The sequence below is a fragment of the Hylobates moloch genome, unplaced genomic scaffold (assembly GCF_009828535.3).
Source record: "Hylobates moloch isolate HMO894 unplaced genomic scaffold, HMol_V3 SCAFFOLD_5, whole genome shotgun sequence".
Classification (NCBI taxonomy): domain Eukaryota; kingdom Metazoa; phylum Chordata; class Mammalia; order Primates; family Hylobatidae; genus Hylobates; species Hylobates moloch.
The window spans coordinates 109,492,648-109,512,717 of NW_026652280.1; positions in this window are offsets into that span (position 1 = coordinate 109,492,648).

Here is a 20,070-nt window from a genome sequence, read left to right on the forward strand (position 1 = left end):
TTCAGCTGAGGGTTGTTGTTTCAGGATGTGAGTGACTTCCATTGGTGAGAGAGATTTATTACTCACTTCCTGGAGAAGGCAATTTTCTCTCAAGTGTGAACATTTAGACAGGGGCATCCAAAAGAGTCACTAATTTTTGCCTTTGTAACTTAGAAAGAGAAATTTAAATGTGCCCAATTTCCCCCTCTCCTCAGGAATTAGCAGTGATGTGCTCTCCAAAGCCACAAGACAGACAGGGCCGCTGTGTTCCTTTCTTGCAGTGAGAGTACAGGGTCACCAGCTGCAGCAAACAGTCTCTGCAACCACAAAGTAACACAAATTCTTTAGTGACTCTTATAAATCCATTGCAGCAAAAGCACAATAACATAACTGCTTACACAGAAGAAAGCCTAGGTATGTCTAATACTACTTCCCTCCTTATCCTGTCCTCCAGCATATCCCAATGGTGGCTACAAAGCTTTGTTTTTATATTTTGATGGTTTTACTGAAGAGTGGCAAGGAGCTTTCAATAGCCACTAAGCATTCTTTCTCATTATACCTTCCCTCCCTGGGAAGTTTCATCCATAGCCATTGCTTTCTTATCACTTACAGACAGATGATTGACAAATCCATGTTCATGTCTATATCCATCTCTCTGTGCTGAGCACCAACCCATACACCAGCCTCCTTAGCAGCCATCTCACCTCAGATATTCAGAATCTTCAAGTCAAAGCCTGAGCTCATCGCCATCCTTCCCAACCCTTTTTATTCTGCTGTGTTCCATGTTTCAGTGATCAGCACCACTATCCTCTCATTTCCTCAATCCAGGAAACCTGAGCATCCTATTACTCGCTCTCTCTTAACACCCAACTTGTTCAATTGGTCTTTATCCCAGGCAGCTCCAACTCTTAAACACTTCTAGGGGCCATTTGGTTTGCTTCTGTATCCTCACCACTACTCAACTGGTCTTTCTGCCTCCAGCCTCTTTTCCTGTCTAATTCCTTATCCCTGTCTCCATACTTCTACCAGAGGAATCTTCTTTTAAAAAGCAGATCTGGTCATACTACTTCCTTTATAAAGAAAATTCCCTGATGGATACCCATTAACCTAAGAAGAAAGTTCAAACACCTTAACATATTTTATAAGACGCTTCTGACCTGAGGTCCTGTTTACTTCCATCATTCACATCTACAGCCTTAACTCTACTTCCAAATCCAGACATTATGAAATTATGTGCAATTTCCTGACGTTATGTCTCTTGTCCCCTAAGCCTTTGCACATACAGTTACAGAACAGTTTCTATCCTCTTGCTTGTGGCTAAACTCAAGCACACTTTCAGATTACGACACACTCAGGGCCTGGGAATAAGGTGAGTGCCTGCTTAAATTTTGTACCATAAGTGTCTCTCTTGCCACACCCTAGCTCTAGCCCTACATGTGCTTATCATCTTCTTCTTCCTTGATTTCTATTATTTTCTTTCCCATAAATGAGTTAGGTGCCCCTCCTATGTCCTCCATTTGTACCCGCTCTTCACTCCTACTGTATGTAATATTTATTCTGCTGTGTTGTAATTGGATTTTTACTTGTTTGTCTTCCTCATAAGGCAGTAAGTTCTTTGAAGTCAGGAACCTCATATTAACCATACTTATCACAGTACTTGATATATAGTAGACAATGTGTAGTGCATAAATTAGTAAATGAATATACTTTTATCCCTGTATGTCTGTATAATGGCATACCTGTACAATCAAAAACAGTTTGACTTGAGAGAAACCCCATAAATCATTAGGTCAAACCCCTCATTTTACAAATGAAGAAACTGAGGTCAAGAAGGTCAGTTCACGGCTGTTTCTCAGAATTGCATATGCTGGAAAGATATATCCTAGTATCTGATTTTTAGCAGATAGCAGTTGCCAGTATAATGAAACATAAGCTATTCACCAATGATATTTAATATTCAAGCCAAACAATGTAATATGTCAATCAAAATTATTTCATAACTCCATATGAAATGAAATAAATCAGGTTTTCATAACATATCTTTAAGTGCATATGTAAGCCTCCCTCACTACACATCCACCATATTTCACAGTTGAAACAACAGGGAAAATACCAGAAAGAGTAAGTAAAGGTGCAGCTAGAAAGAAGAATGTTTACTACTTTGTGATACTATGTAGGTAAGAGAGACCTTCCCCCTACTTTGGGAGATGAGGGTACAGATAACACTGGCCAATCTCTGAGTCACTACTCCTCTTTAAAGTCTAGAGCCATGATTACTCTAAGAGTGTCGCTAACAGAAAAAGAGGATGAGGGCTGAGGCTTTTCATGAGTATGCAGTCAAAGTGTGGAGTTTCTTATACATAGTACTTATTTTTGTATGTGAAAATATTAATGTAAGTATTATATTAAGGAATTAAATCTTTCATATTTGGACCCCTCAAGCAAAGGCATTAAATATCATTTAATGAGTAATGATTTATTAGGCTTTTAATTTTATATCAAACTCCCAACAAATCAAACTTGAATCTATTAGTTTTGTACTTATGAAGGAGGATAGTAATGACAATGTGGAAAGATGCATGGAATTTTTTTTAATATAAAAGAATGCTGGAAAAGAGAAGAATGCTGAATTAAGTGCTTTCTACATTTACATGCCAGCAAGTCACAGCTGATAAACTTCCTTATCAGCTAATTCACTTGAAAATCTAAAAGGCACAGAAGTCTGCTATATGTCGTTGACTAAGGTAAAAGATGTTTTGGCATCTCTATCCTGTGCAAAGATAACAGCTAGAAAAAAATAAACTCAGAAACATGATCAAAGCCAAATACAATAAACCCAAAGTTGGTATCATATTGAATGGGAAAAAAACTGAAAGCCTTCTCCTAAGGTCTGAAATAAAATAAGAATGCTCATTTTCACCACTTTTGTTTAACATAGTACTAGAAGTACTAGCCAGAGCAATTAGACAAGAGAAAGAAACAAAAAAGTATCAATTTGGAAAGGAAAAAGTAAAATTATCTTTGTCTGCAGATGATATGATACCATCATGTCCTAGAAAAACCTAACAACTCCACCTGAAAACTGTTAAAACTGATAAATTTAGTAAAATTATAAGATGCAAAATACACATACAAAAATCAGTAGCATTTCTTTTTTTTTTTTTTTTTTTTTTTGAGACAGAGTCTCGCTCTGTCGCCCAGGCTGGAGTGCAGTGGCGCGATCTCAGCTCACTGTAAGCTCTACCTCCCGGGTTCATGCCATTCTCCTGCCTCAGCCTCCCGAGTAGCTGGGACTACAGGCACATGCCACCACACCTGACTAATTTTTTGTATGTTTAGTAGAGACGGGGTTTCACCACGTTAGCCAGGATAGTTTTGATCTCCTGACCTTGTGATCCACTCTCCTCGGCCTCCCAAAGTGCTGGGATGGCATGAGCCACTGCACCTGGCCAAAAATCAGTAGCATTTCTATATGCCAATATTGAACAATCTAAAAAAGAAACCAAGAAAGTAATGCCATTTACAATAGCTACAAATGAAATAAACTACCTAGGAGTAAACTTAACCTAAGAAGTCAAAGACTTCTACAGTGAAAACTACAAAACATGGATGAAGGAAATTGAAGAGGACACAGAACAGTGGAATGACTTTCCACGTTCATGGATTGGGAGAATCAATATTGTTAAAATGCCCATACTACCTAAAGCAATCTAAAGATTCAATGCAATCCCTATCAAAATACCTATGACAGTTTTTCACAAAAATTGAAAAAAATAATTCTAAAATGTATGTGGAACCACAACAGACCTAGAATACTCAGAACAAAACTGGAGGCATCACATTACCTACATCTAAATTATACTACAAAGCTATAGCCACCAAAACAGCATGATACTGGTATAAAAACAGACACAGACCAATGGAACAGAAGATAAATTTTACAGTGAATTTATCTTCAATGAAGGCCCCAAAAACATACTTTGGGGAAAGGACAATCTCTTCAATAAATGGTGCTGGGAAAACTGGACAACCACATGCAGAAGAATGAAACTAGATTCCTGTCTCTTACCATATATAAAATATATAAAATAAAAATATATAAAAATAAATTCAAACATATATAAAACATATAAAATAAACATAAACAAACATATAAAACATATATAAAACTCAAACTTATATAAAAATAAACTCGAAATGGATTAAAGACTTAAATCTAAGACCTGAAACTATGAAACTACTATTAGAAAACATTGGGGAACTACTCCAGGACATTAGTTTGGGCAATGATTTCTTCAGTAAGACCTCAAAAGCACAGGCAATCAAAGCAAAAATGGATAAATGGGATCATATCAAGCTAAAAGCTTCTGCACAACAAAGAAAACAACAAAGTGAAGAGACAACCCACAGAATAAGAGAAAATATTTGCTAACAATTCAACTGGCAAATGACTAATAATGAGCTCAAACAACTTAATTTAAACAGAAAAATAATCTGATTTAAAATGGGTAAAAGATCTGAATAGATGTTTCTCAAAAGAAGACACGCAAATGGCCAACAGGTGCATGGAAAAATGCTCATCACTAGTCATCAGACAAATGCAAATCAAAACTACGATGAGCTATCATCTCACTCCAGCTAAAATGGCTTTTTTTGAACTAAAGTCTTGCTATGTTGCCCAGGCTGGAGTGCAGTGGTGTGATAACAGCTCACTACAGCCAGAAACTACTGAGCTCAAACGATCCTCCCACTTCAGCCTCCTGAACAGCTAGGACTACAGGAGCATGCTACCATGCCCAGCTAATTAAAAAAAAAAAATAGGAGTAGTGTCTCACTGTATTTCCCAGGCTGAGTTCAACTCCTAGCCTCGATAATCCTCCTGCCTCAGCATTGAGTATCTGGGAATAAAATGGCTTTTATCCAAAAGACAGACAATAATAAATACTGGCAAGGAATTAGAGAAAGGAGAACCCTTGTACACTATTGGTGGGATTGTAAATTAGTACAGACACTATGCAGAACAGTATGGAGGTTCCGCAAAAATCTAAAAATAGAACTACTATATGATCCAGCAATCCCACTGCTGGGTATAATCCAAAAGAAAGAAAATCAGTACATCAAAGAGACATCTGCACTCTCATGTTTATTGAGCACTATTTCAATAGACAATATATGGAATCAACCTAAAGGTCCATCAATGGATGAGTGGATAAAGAAAACGGGGTACATACACATAATGGAATATTATTCAGCCATAAAAAAGAATGAAATCCTGTCATGTGCAACAACATGGATGGAACTAGAGGACATTATGTTAAGTAAATAAGGCACAGAAAGACCGATATTACACATTCTCACTCATATGTGGGAGCTAACAAAAACAATAAATAAACCCTTAGAGAGTAGAACAATGGTTACCAGAGGATGGGAGGGGCAGTGGAGAATAGGGGATACTGTGTGAATGGTAATTGCTATCATCTCACTCCAGCTAAAATGGCATTACATAGAAATACAAAAATATAGTTAAATAGAATGAATAAGATCTAGTGTTCTGTAGCACAAATAGGGTGACTATAGTTAACAATAATATGTTGTATGTTTTTTGAAATAACTAAAAGAGTGGAATTGGAATATTCCTAACACAAAGAAATAAATACTTGTGACGGTGGATACCCCAATTACCTTGCTTTGATCATTATACATTATATGCCTATATCAAAACATTACATATACTCCATAAATATATAGAATTATTATGTATCAATAATAATTTTTAAAATATAAATTTTAAAAATGAGCTAAAAATTCTGATATTTAGGGTGTTCTGGCAAAGACATTATTTTGACTGCCTATTTCATGATTTGGAGAAAAACATACCTAGTAGGTTATCTCTCTACCAAATTTTTTCTCTGCAGAAATTGTGAAATAATTAAGAAACTTATGGAGTTCTTATTTACTAAGGGTCCTACTGTTTCATTTCCAACTGCCACCTTGACTCTCTCTGTAGAGACTTAAAATCAGTGATGTGCTGTTAAACTTTTTCTTCCTGTGTCATAATTTTGCTGAGGCCTGGCTGTTTGGTTTTTATAAATAATTTTTTAATTTTATTTTTAATTGACAAATAATAATTGTATATGTTTAAAGACTATGATGTGATGTTTTGATATGAGTATTTAACAACTACCTTGCCAGGAAAAACAAAAATGCCATGATTTATAACATTAGACAATTTCTATGGTATAAATACTTCTACCATGGCCAACGACAAGTTATCAAAGTGATGTCATTAAATGTAGAGTTGGAAAAAAATGTGCACAATCCGGGGTAACAAGCCAGTACAAGGCAGCTCCATTCACCACACAACTGCCTCAAACCCCGGGGCTGCCAGATCCTAAAGAGAACCCTTACGCGTAGCTCTCGCCAGAGCAGGTCTTCAGTCTTCCTTGCTTCGAGCCCAATTATCCCTGTATTAGTCATGACTAATTAGTCACAACTAGGTTATGCTGCATAACGAATTAGCCTTGAAATCTTAGTGATTTAAAATAACAAAGGTTTGTGTCTCATTTGTGATGAATATCCAGCATAGGTCCATGGGAGAAGGATACTCTGCTTATCAAAGTTACTCAGGGTTCCAGGCTGGTGGAGACTTTGCCATCTGGAAAGTGCTGGTGTCAGTGAAGGAGAGCCTGGAGATTCGCACATAGGCTTTTCACCGGTTCAGCTTATGTTTCATTGGTCAGAACTAGGCTCATGGCCCCACCTAAGTGCAAGGGATTTGGCAAATGCGAAAGAACAGATGGAATGTTTGGTGAGTACCACTGTCTCTATTTCACCCACGATGATTTCAGCAGGCATCAGAACCTCTTGATAATTCAGGACATAACACATTCAGGGGAACCAGTAGGCTTAAAGGAAATAAAGGACCTGACTGTGAATGCCTCAGGAAAATCAGCTCAGCAAGAATCTTCAAACACTCATTTTTTTACTCTTAATAGATATTAATGTGCTAAACCAATCATTCTTCTTTGACTGGAAAGGAAACTTACAGCTCAACAAAAATCCTAGGAGGGCTTTGCCCTGGTCCACTTTGCCATACTTGCAAGATGATGCAAGTCATCATGAATTTGCTTGTCTAAATAATAAAAACTAGCAATTTGAGGTTTTTCTGAGTCTAAAGCCCAGAGCCCCTTTGCAGGAGGATAGAACATTCCTGGAAGAAAAACTCCTCAGAGTCCCAGTCTCTTTGAGACAGGGAAAGTCTAAGGCTGGAGAGACTGTGGGGTCCCAGAGACTCTTTCCTAAAACCACAGCATTTCATTCCCATTCAACAGATGTGTATTTTGCACCCCCTTGTGCAGTGTGTGGGGGGGGGGGAGGGTTGTGCTCCAGGAGTGCTCTGTGCATACACTCACTTGTTCTCGCTCCCTTGTGGGCATGTCAGTGCCTCTTCTCTCCCCAGGCTTGCATGGGCCCTCTACATGTTGCTCCTGATCTGCTGGTTTACTGTTCAAGTTCCAGCATGTATTCTTCACAGTGTGATACCCCACCCCAGGGTGTTCTTCTTCATGAAGCAGAGGGTTGAGTTACAAAAGCCTGCAGTTGCAAAAGGCTTCCTCTAGGCCATTTACAGATGGGAGAGCATCAGGTTCTTCAAACTCTTTCAGTTTTTCCTATTCTCTGAGTTGATCAGACGTGGCAATATTTTAATTATCTCTATGCTGAAAGCAAATAGCTACAAGTCTAGAGCTAGAAAATACACCAAGGCAGGTATGAAAAAAAAATAGTGATTTCAATCTAAGTTCAGCCCTTAATTAATTATGGGCATGTGGACAAGCCTCTAGCATCTCCATTTCCTCATTTACACGTTGAAGGTTGTATTACAGTGATAGTTTTCACACTTTCAGGAACGGATTTGCATAAGGGAAGAGAAGCAAGTGGGTAGGGCTTCAGGACCCCATTCTGATTTTCAACCCAAGTAGATAACTTTTTTACCATATTAGGCTTTAGAGTACATTTTTGTTTTGTTTTTAAAAATGGTATCATAGCTTCATAAAAGTTGTTCTTAAGAAAATGTTTCTAATATTTTTTAAGTTTAAAAACCACTGGACTAATTCAACTGCCCGAGAGAACTATAGAAAATAATGTGGACTTGTAGCACGTGTGTCCCAGGAGATAAGGCTCTATGGCTTACGTGGCACTCAGCTAAGACATGTCCCTCTCTCACATAAATGGTCATCCAGGCTCCCAGTTCTTCCACACTGTCCAGACTTCTATAATTGCAGGCTTCCAGTCAAGCCTCTTCATCTACACCCTGCCAGCATGTCACAAAGAAGCTCAGACTATGTAAGCAACATGAAGCTTAATGGGTAGTAGGACTTCCCTGAAATTAAGGTAAAAGACCGCAGCCTGCACAGAGCGCATGTGGTTTGGAATATTTCCACTGGATATTAAATCATACAAGAATTTTCACTCATCTTCATCTTGGAGGCCACAACATGACTTTTCTCTAATGAATTCTTTATATTGGCAGCTCTTCTGTTTTCCTCCCTTCCTCCCCTGGCTCCTCACTTCCACCTCTACCCTCCTCCCCCCTTGCTGGGAGCAGCCCTCTCTTTTAGTCTCTGTGTGGGAACATATGGTAATACTTTCCCTTGATTTAAGCCTTGAATTTGGTCTACACCTGTGTAGACCTTCAAGTAATGGCTCAGCAGGCATCGCAGGAGGGTCATGCTCCAGAAGTGCTCTATGCATACACTCACTTGCTCTCGCTCCCTTGTGGGCATGCCAGCACCTCTCTTTCTCTCCCCAGGCTTGCATGGGCCCTCCAGATGTTGCTCCCGATCTGCTGGTTTACTATTCAAGTTCCAGTGATGTATTCTTCACAGTGTGATACCCCACCCTAGTGTGTTGTTCATAAAGCAGAGGATTGACTTACAAAGGCCTGCAATTGCAAAAGGGAAACAAAAAGAGAAGGACTGAGAGAAAGATAAAAAATAATGGAAAGAATTTTTTTTTTTTGAGACGGAGTCTCACTCTGTCTCCCAGGCCGAAGTGCTGAAGTGCAATGGCATGGTCTCGACTCACTGCAACCTCAGCCTCCCAGGTTCAAGCCATTCTCCTACCTCAGCCTCCCAAGTAGCTGGGAATATAGGCGCCCACCACCATGCCCAGCTAATTTTTTTGCATTTTTAGTAGAGACGGAGTGTCACCATGTTGGCCATGCTGTCTCGAACTCCTGACCTCAAATGATCCACCTGCCTGGGCCTCCCAAAGTGCTGGGATTACAGGTGTGAGCCACTGCACCTGGCTGGAAAGAAATAATTTGTACTGGGGGAGTTTATCTACCACAAGCACTATCCTGACTTAATCTTATGAGGGCAACATGGTTTGCATCTCATAAGTGAAAAAACAAAGCTCAGAGAAGTCAAATGATATGTTCAAGGTCACAGAGCCAAGGAGTGGCAGAACCAAGATTTAACAACAGACCTTATTTCAAGCCAAACATTCATTCTTACTTTCTTACTTCCCAAGCAGTAGTTCTTTATTTTTGGAGCTATCCAGCATATAATAACTATAAACTCAGGTAGGGTTTATATGCTCTCATTTTTGCAATAGCACAGCAAGGTGGGTTTTAGTATAGTCAGCTTATAGATTTTACAGAAAAGGAGCTCATACAGGTTACCTGCCCAAGATCACACAGCCAAACACAGAAATGATCATGAAGCTTTCCTCCCCCACATCAGTCACTCTCCAGGATTTTCAGGCATCAACAGACCCCCATCGCATTCAATGCTTTCATACCAGTGAATCCTTACCTTAGCAAACCAGGCCCATCATGATCTGGTTTCTGTCCATCCTTCTTTCTGTTCTCCCATTTATACCAATCTTTCCCACCAGATGAAGCTCCTTGTGGTTCCTCAAACTACTGTATCACCCTAGTACATTACACTTGCTGTTTCCTCTTTCCATCTTTGTCTACCGCTAACTTCTACAATACTCATCCCATGGCCCATTTTGTCAGAAGCCACCCACCATATGTCTTACCACCCACCATCTCATCACAAAGGCAGACTTCATTACCAGTCCTATTGCTCTTGCAGCACCCTATGAATATCTGTACCAAAGCACTGAAAACACCATTGTGTGATTGTCTGCTGAGTCAGCTATCACCACCACATGGCCCAATCCTCCTTGAAGGTATAGGACACATTTCATTTAACTTTGCATTCCCAAAGCCTACCGTAATACCGAAAACAAAGCAGAACTTAGAACCTTTATTAAATGAATAAGCAAATGGGAAGGGAAGGGAAATAAAATAAGAAAGGTAAAATGGTAGATGTTAAGGACTAAACTCAGGTCTGTCTGATTCTGAACTAGACAAGACTGCTACCATTCCATACCCAACCCAATGCTCCCCACTTTATCAAAGTTGTGACTCTTCTCATTCTCCCTTCTGTTTTTAAATTCTTTTTTTCTCTTCTTTTCTTTTTTTTTTTTTTCCTTTTGAGACATGGTCTTGCCCTGTCAGGCTGGAGTGCAGTGGCACAATCACAGCTCACTACAGCCTTGAACTCCTGGGTTCAAGCCATCCTCCCACCCCAGCCTGCTGAGTAGTGAAGTTGCAGGTGCACACTACCACACCCAGCTAATTTTGTTTGTTTGTTGTTGTTGTTGTTTTGTAGAGACAAAATCATTGCCCATGTTCTTCTCTTTCCACTCAGGTACCAAGGCCTCCATTCTTCTCTAAGGCTGTCAAGACAGCATATGTGGATTTGCTCATCATGAACTAGCTCCCTTCTTGGATTTTCCAGAGTTTTCCATCTGACTTCTCTTTGCATTTTGCTGTTTGAATCCTTCTATCCAAGAGAGTTCATCTAATAAAAACAAAAATAAATTAGATTCTGATATTACTAAAGGACAATATCTTAACAATGTCCTCTCCAAATAAATATTTAGGGTTGAATAGGATTTTTAATTTAGAAAACAACCTAATATAACTTTTGACACTTCAGATTAATTTATCTGTGGAGTATCTTCCTTGCAAAAAAAAAAGTTCTGTATTTTAATCTTTTAATAACAAACTGCACTTTTAAACCACTTTCACTATATTTTTCATATTATAAAATATTATGTATTTATTGTAGAAGACATACAGGTATAAATATCCACAATGTAGAAAATTCTAATAAACCATAATCATACTCTTCAGAGATAATCACTCTTATTTTAATATTATCCCTTTTATGTATATATAATTACAGTCCTGCATCACTTAATGACAGGGATGCATTTGAGAAATGCATCAATTGAGCAATTTTGTTGTTGTGCACACATCACAGAGTGTAGTTACACAAACCTACTTGGTATAGCCTACTACACACCTATACTGTTATGGCATAGCCTATTGCTCCTAGGCTACAAACCTGTGTAGCATGTTACTATACTGAATGCTGTAGGCAATTGTAATACAATGCTAAGTATTTGTGTATCTAAACACAGAGAAGGTGTGAATTGCCCTATGATGTCGAGATGGCCACATCACTAGGCAATAGAAATTTTTCCACTCCATTATAATCTCATGGAAATGCCAGCATACATGCAGCCCATGGTTGACCAAATGTTATGTGTGTATGACTGTATTATAAGAATAGCTAATATCTACTCTAGGAATGCTGTGAGCCAGCACTGTTCTATGCATGTTATGTGGATTATTTTAGCCATCAGAACAATCTCATTAGATTGGCAAAATTATTATCTCCACTTAACATATGGAGAAACTGAGGCATAGAAAGGTGGCTTGCCCAAGGCTACACACATATTAAGTGGTAGAGCTGGTACTTGAACAGAGGCAACCTAGCTCCTGAGGATGTGCTTGTAGCCCATAAAATATACTGCCTCCCACACCGATATAAAGTTGAGATCGGACTGTGCAATCTGTTAGTAACTTGCTGATTTGTAGTTAATATACCTTGAAAAGTTTCCATGTAATTTAATATTCTTCTGAAGCATCATGTTAATGAGTGCCTAATCTTTCATCATTTTGATGTGCCATTATTAATTAAACAAGTTTCTATTGTTAAAAGCTTATTTTTCCAACCTACTATAAACATACTGTGACCAACAACAGTATAACTAATTTTTTACGTACAACTTAGAATTGAAATTATTGGGTTAAAAGATAGGAACTTGACATCTACCCACCACTCACAGCCTCCAATGTAGCTCAAAAATAAGTAAATAAATAAATAAAATGAAATATCCCAGTAATCGACCACTACAGTTGCTAACTAGCATAGCCTGCACTCTGGGGCTTTTCTGCCAAGTTCTTCCCTATTCTTGGAGCTGGTCATAATAAATGGAGAAAAAAAAAAATCCTAAGCCAGGCATGTGCTGTTGTCAAAGACTGTCCACATACTTCTCCTTGGACCAGTGCCACCACCTGCTGCTGGGGAACATGCCTCTCTCTGCCTTTCTCCTCTGTCAACACCACACCAGAATGAGTTATCATTTGCAGTTCAGCAGTTGGTATCACCAACATAGAGGCCCTTCCCATTTGGAATCCTTACCATTGGAATGACAGCAGGGAAGAGGAGGTGCAAAAAGTTGCTAAAGGAGAGGTGTGAGTGGTATCCCTCCAAGTCAACCTGTCCCATTAACCTACATAGCACATCCATGGAGGACTCAGAGGAGGGAAACAACAAAGGCGACTTTTAAAGAGACACTCCTTGGACAGTGGTGATCCTCATTTAGGACAAGGAGATCATGTAAAATGACCTCAGCGACAAAAAAAAAAAAAAAAAAGAGATAAACAGCACAGCATGTCTGAGTGTTAATTAAGATGGTGAGGCTCTTAACTGGAGAGCCCTTCATGACCTAATTAAAATGAAGAAGAAAAAAAATTAGAAAACAACGCGTTATGAAAGAACACAGCAAATACCGATGAGGTGGCTGGCATCCTGTGAGTTTTCTGTCAAACCATTTTGTCATAAATTTTAGAGCCTCCTCATCTGGGTGCCACACGTGGAATGATGAGTAATGCTCTGACACGTTTATTCAAGCATATTTTATTGAGTCTTTAAAACTAACCAATACTTACCAAGCACTTTATAAAACTCTGTTCATACACACTATCACGTCTTATCCTCCTAACAACTCTTTGGGGAAATTACTATTATTACTTAATTATTATTTATGAGTTACCTGAGACTAACGAAAGTTAAGTAGCTTACCCACAATCACACAGCTAGAACTGGGATTTGAACATGGGCCTCTTGACTCCAAATCCTCCAACACCTACTATGTGCAAGACCCTGCCTAACAAGGCAGGCATCAAAGACCAGCGAGCCCTTAAAGAGTTGCATGAAAGTCCGTTGTGGGAGGAGACTGCCTTTTCTGTGCTTGGGACCAACACCTGCAGCAATCAACTGAACGAACAGTAAGCCCAGAGTTGTACTGTGTGCCTGACACTGACCCAGGGACAGTGGAAACAAAAGAGAAAGAGATTGTAACAACTGGAGGATCCTTCCCTTAATCATTAAGATTACCCAATTAAGACATTGAAGCAATTACCAAAAACTGAAGTTGTTAGTGTTGGCTAATTAATGAACCTTTCGTAAAGGAGGCAAGGCTTGATGTAAGAACAAGAGAGAAGGGATCATTTCAATGATGGATCAGCATGAGCAAAGACCTGGAAATAATGACTAGCTGTGATGCTGCACGAGGGATGAGGAAGATGAAGAGCTATGATATGAAGAGCTATTATTTAAAGACAAATTTAACTGGAATACAGTGAATGTGTTAAAGAGAAGAAAAGAGGGATGGGGAGAATGGGACCAAATTATAGAAGGCCTAGAAAGGAAATGAATTCTATCCTTTCAACAAAGATTTGCTAGATTCCTTCCATATGCTAAACCCTGGGGATAAATAAATATGAATAGAGCATGGTATCTTCAGAAGTAAGGAGTAACAAAATGAAACTTTAACTCCAGATAACATATAATCTCATAACCAGTAGACAGAGCAGAAACAAGTAGGCAACAGAAATGTTACAGATCCACCCACAGTGGCAAGGTGATTTGGGGGATATTCTCTATGGTAGGCTACAGGTAGTATTTTCAGAAAGAATTGAGTATGAAAGAGTTCTGGTATCAGTGAAAGGAACTAGCTTTATTTTTTTAATTTAATTTAATTTTATTTTATTTTATTATACTTAAAGTTTTAGGGTACATGTGCCCAATGTGCAGGTTTGTTACATATGTATACATGTGCCATGTTGGTGTGCTGCACCCATTAACTTGTCATGTAGCATTAGGTATATCTCCTAATGCTATCCCTCCCCCCTCCACCCACCCCACCACAGTCCCCAGAGTGTGATGTTCCCCTCCCTGTGTCCATGTGTTCTCATTGTTCAATTCCCACCTATGAGTGAAAACATGCGGTGTTTGGTTTTTTGTCCTTGTGATAGTTTACTGAGAATGATGATTTCCAGTTTCATCCATGTCCCTACAAAGGACATGAACTCATCATTTTTTATGGCTGCACAGTATTCCATGGTGTATATGTGCCACATTTTCTTTTATTATTATTATTATTATTATACTTTAAGTTTTAGGGTACATGTGCACAATGTGCAGGTCTGTTACATATGTATCCATGTGCCATGTTGGTGTGTTGCACCCATTAACTCGTCATTTAGCATTAGGTATGTCTCCTAATGCTGTCCCTCCCCCCTCCCCCCACCCCAAAACAGTCCCTGGAGTGTGGTGTTCCCCTTCGTGTGTCCATGTGTTTTCATCGTTCAATTCCCACCTATGAGTGAGAACATGCGGTGTTTGGTTTTTTGTCCTTGAGATAGTTTACTGAGAATGATGGTTTCCAGTTACATCTGTGTCCCTACAAAGGACATGAACTCATCGATTTTTATGGCTGCATAGTATTCCATGGTGTATATTGCCACATTTTCTTAATCCAGTCTATCGTTGTTGGACATTTGGGTTGGTTCCAAGTCTTTGCTATACTGAATAGTGCCACAATAAACATACCTGTGCATGTGTCTTTATAACAGCATGATTTATAGTCCTTTGGGTATATACTCAGTAATGGGATGGCTGGGTCAAATGGTATTTCTAGTTCTAGATCCCTGAGGAATTGCCACACTGACTTCCACAATGGTTGAATTAGTTTATAGTCCCACCAACAATGTAAAAGTGTTCCTATTTCTCCACTTCCTCTCCAGCACCTGTTGTTTTCTGACTTTTTAATGATCGCCATTCTAACTGGTATGAGATGGTATCTCATTGTGGTTTCGATTTGTATTTCTCTGATGGCCAGAGATGATGAGCATTTTTTCATAAGTTTTTTGGCTGCATAAATGTCTTCTTTTGAGAAGTGTCTGTTCATGTCCTTCACCCACTTTTTGATGGGGTTGTTTATTTTTTTCTTGTCAATTTGTTGGAGTTCATCGTAGATTCTGGATATTAGCCCTTTGTCAGATGAGTAGGTTGCGAAAATTTTCTCCCATTTTGTAGGTTGCCTGTTCACTCTGATGGTAGTTTCTTTTGCTGTGCAGAAGCTCTTTAGTTTAATTAGATCCAATTTGTCAATTTTGGCTTTTGTTGCCATTGCTTTTGGTGTTTTAGACATGAAGTCTTTGCATATGCCTATGTCCTGAATGGTAATGCCTAGGTTTTCTTCTAGGGTTTTTATGGTTTTAGGTCTAACATGTAAGTCTTTAATCCATCTTGAATTAATTTTTGTATAACGTGTAAGGAAGGTATCCAGTTTCAGCTTTCTACATATGGCTAGCCAGTTTTCCCAGCATCATTTATTAAATAGGGAATCCTTTCCCCATTGCTTGTTTTTGTTAGGTTTGTCAAAGATCAGATAGTTGTAGATATGCGGCATCATTTCTGAGGGCTCTGTTCTGTTCCATTGATCTATATCTCTGTTTTGATACCAGTACCATGCTGTTTTGGTTACTGTAGCCTTGTAGTATAGTTTGAAGTCAGGTAGCCTGATGCCTCCAGCTTTGTTCTTTTGGCTTAGGATTGAGTTGGTGATGTGGGCTCTTTTTTGGTTCCATATGAACTTTAAAGTAGATTTTTCCAATTCTGTGAAGAAAGTCATTGGTAGCTTGATGGGGATGGCATTGAATCTATAAATTACCTTGGGCAGTATGGCCATTTTCATGATATTGATTCTTCCAACCCATGAACATGGAATGTTCTTCCATTTGTTTGTATCCTCTTTTATTTCATTAAGAAGTGGTTAGTAGTTCTCCTTGAAGAGGTCCTTCATGTCCCTTGTAAGTTGGATTCCTAGGTATTTTGTTCTCTTTGAAGCATTGTGAATGGGAGTTCACTCATGATTTGGCTCTCTGTTTGTCTGTTATTGGTGTATAAGAATGCTTCTGATTTTTGTACATTGATTTTGTATCCTGAGACTTTGCTGAAGTTGCTTATCAGCTTAAGGAGATTTTGGGCTGAGACAGTGGGGTTTTCTAGATATACAATCATGTCATCTGCAAACAGGGACAATTTGACTTCCTCTTTTCCTAATTGAATACCCTTTATTTCCTTCTCCTGCCTGATTGCCCTGGCCAGAACTTCCAACACTATGTTGAATAGGAGTGGTGAGAGAGGGCATCCCTGTCTTGTGCCAGTTTTCAAAGGGAATGCTTCCAGTTTTTGCCCATTCAGTATGATATTGGCTGTGGGTTTGTCATAGATAGCTCTTATGATTTTGAGATACGTCCCATCAATACCTAATTTATTGAGAGTTTTTAGCATGAAGGGTTGTTGAATTTTGTCAAAGGCCTTTTCTGCATCTATTGAGATAATCATGTGGTTTTTGTCTTTGGTTCTGTTTATATGCTGGATTACATTTATTGATTTGTGTGTGTTGAACCAGCCTTGCAACAGAGGGATGAAGCCCACTTGATCACGGTCGATAAGCTTTTTGATGTGCTGCTGGATTCAGTTTGCCAGTATTTTATTGAGAATTTTTGCATCAATGTTCATCAAGGATATTGGTCTAAAATTCTCTTTTTTGGTTGTGTCTCTGCCCGGCTTTGGTATCAGGATGATGCTGGCCTCATAAAATGAGTTAGGGAGGATTCCCTCTTTTTCTATCGATTGGAATAGTTTCAGAAGGAATGGTACGAGTTCCTCCTTGTACCTCTGGTAGAATTCGGCTGTGAATCCATCAGGTCCTCGACTCTTTTTGGTTGGTAAGCTATTGATTATTGCCACAATTTCAGAGCCTGTTATTGTTCTATTCAGAGATTCAACTTCCTCTTGGTTTAGTCTTGGGAGGGTATATGTGTCGAGGAATTTATCCATGTCTTCTAGATTTTCTAGTTTATTTGCATAGAGATATTTGTAGTATTCTGTGATGGTAGTTTGTATTTCTGTGGGATCAGTGGTGATATGCCCTTTATCATTTTTATTGTGTCTATTTGATTCTTCTCTCTTTTCTTCTTTATTAGTCTTGCTAGCGGTCTATCAATTTTGTTGATCTTTTCAAAAAACCAGCTCCTGGATTCATTAATTTTTTGAAGGGTGTTTTGTGTCTCTATTTCCTTCAGTTCTGCTCTTATTTTAGTTATTTCTTGCCTTCTGCTAGCTTTTGAATGTGTTTGCTCTTGCTTTTCTAGTTCTTTTAATTGTGATGTTCGGGTGTCAATTTTGGATCTTTCCTGCTTTCTCTTGTGGGCATTTAGTGCTATAAATTTCCCTCTATACACTGCTTTGAATGTGTCCCAAAGATTCTGGTATGTTGTGTCTTTGTTCTCATTGGTTTCAAAGAACATCTTTATTTCTGCCTTCATTTCATTATGTATCCAGTAGTCATTCAGGAGCAGGTTGTTCAGTTTCCATGTAGTTGAGCAGTTTTGAGTGAGTTTCTTAATCCTGAGTTCTAGTTTGATAGCACTGTGGTCTGAGAGACAGTTTGTTATAATTTCTTTTCTTTTACATTTGCCAAGGAGAGCTTTACTTCCAACTATGTGGTCAATTTTGGAATAGGTGTGGTGTGGTGCTGAAAAAAATGTATATTCTGTTGATTTGGGGTGAAGAGTTCTGTAGATGTCTATTAGGTCCGCTTGGTGCAGAGCTGAGTTCAATTCCTGGGTATCCTTGTTACCTTTCTGTCTCGTTGATCTGTCTAATGTTGACAGTGGGGTGTTAAAGTCTCCTATTATTATTGTGTGGGAGTCTAAGTCTCTTTGTAGGTTACTCAGGACTTGCTTCATGAATCTGGGTGCTCTTGTATTGGGTGCTTATATATTTAGGATAGTTAGCTCTTTTTGTTGAATTGATCCCTTTACCGTTATGTAATGGCCTTCTTTGTCTCTTTTGATCTTTGTTGGTTTAAAGTCTGTTTTATCAGAGACTAGGATTGCAACTCCTGCCTTTTTTTGTTTTCCATTTGCTTGGTAGATCTTCCTCCATCCTTTTGTTTTGAGCCTATGTGTGTCTCTGCACGTGAGATGGGTTTCCTGAATACAGCACACTGATGGATCTTGATTCTTTATCCAATTTGCCAGTTTGTGTCTTTTAATTGGAGCATTTAGTCCATTTACATTTAAAGTTAATATTGTTATGTGTGAATTTGATCCTGTCATTATGATGTTAGCTGGTTATTTTGCTCATTAGTTGATGTAGTTTCTGCCTAGTCTCGATGGTCTTTACAATTTGGCATGATTTTGCAGTGGCTGGTACCAGTTTTTCCTTTCCATGTTTAGTGCTTCCAGGGCAGCCAGAGAGAAAGGTCAGGTTACCCACAATGGAAAGCCTATCACACTAACAGCGGATCTCTCAGCAGAAACTCTACAAGCCAGAAGAGAGTGGGGGCCAATATTCAACATTCTTAAAGAAAATAATTTTCATAGCAGCATGATTTATTGTCCTTTGGGTATATACCCAGTAATGGGATGGCTGGGTCAAATAGTATTTCTAGTTCTAGATCCCGGAGGAATCGCCACACTGACTTCCACAATGGTTGAACTAGTTTACAGTCCCAACAGTGTAAAAGTGTTCCTATTTCTCCACATCCTCTCCAGCACCTGTTGTTTCCTGACTTTTGAATGATGGCCATTCTAACTGGTGTGAGATGGTATCTCACTGTGGTTTTGATTTGCATTTCTCTGATGGCCAGTGATGATGAGCATTTATTCATGTGTTTTTTGGCTGCATAAATGTCTTATTTTGAGAAGTGTCTGTTCATGTCCTTCACCCACTTTTTGATGGGTTTGTTTGTTTTTTCTTGCAAATTTGTTTGAGTTCATTGTAGATTCTGGATATTAGCCCTTTGTCAGATGAGTAGGTTGTGAAAATTTTCTCCCATACTGTAGGTTGCCTGTTCACTCTGATGGTAGTTTCTTTGGCTGTGCAGAAGCTCTTTAGTTTAATTAGATCCCATTTGTCAATTTTGGCTTTTGTTGCCATTGCTTTTGGTGCTTTAGACATGAAGTCCTTGCCCACGTCTATGTCCTGAATGGTATTGCCTAGGTTTTCTTGTAGGATTTTAATGGTTTTAGGTCTAACATTTAAGTCTTTAATCCATCTTGAATTAATTTTTGTATAAGGTGTAAGGGAGGGATCCAGTTTCAGCTTTCTACATATGGCTAGCCAGTTTTCCCAGCACCATTTATTAAATAGGGAATCCTTTCCCCATTTCTTCTTTTTGTCAGGTTTGTCAAAGATCAGATAGTTGTAGATATGCGCGGCATCATTTCTGAGGGCTCTGTTCTGTTCCATTGATCTATGTCTCTGTTGTGGTACCAGTACCATGCTGTTTTGGTTACTGTAGCCTTGTAGTATAGTTTGAAGTCAGGTAGCGTGATGTCTCCAGCTTTGTTCTTTTGGTTTAGGATTGACTTGGTAATGCGGGTTCTTTTTTGGTTCCATATGAACTTTAAAGTAGTTTTTTCCAGTTCTGTGAAGAAAGTCATTGGTAGCTTGATGGGGATGGCATTGAATCTATAAATTACCTTGGGCAGTATGGCTATAAATCATGCTGCTATAAAGACACATGCACACGTATGTTTATTGTGGCACTATGCACAATAGCAAAGACTTGGAACCAACCCAA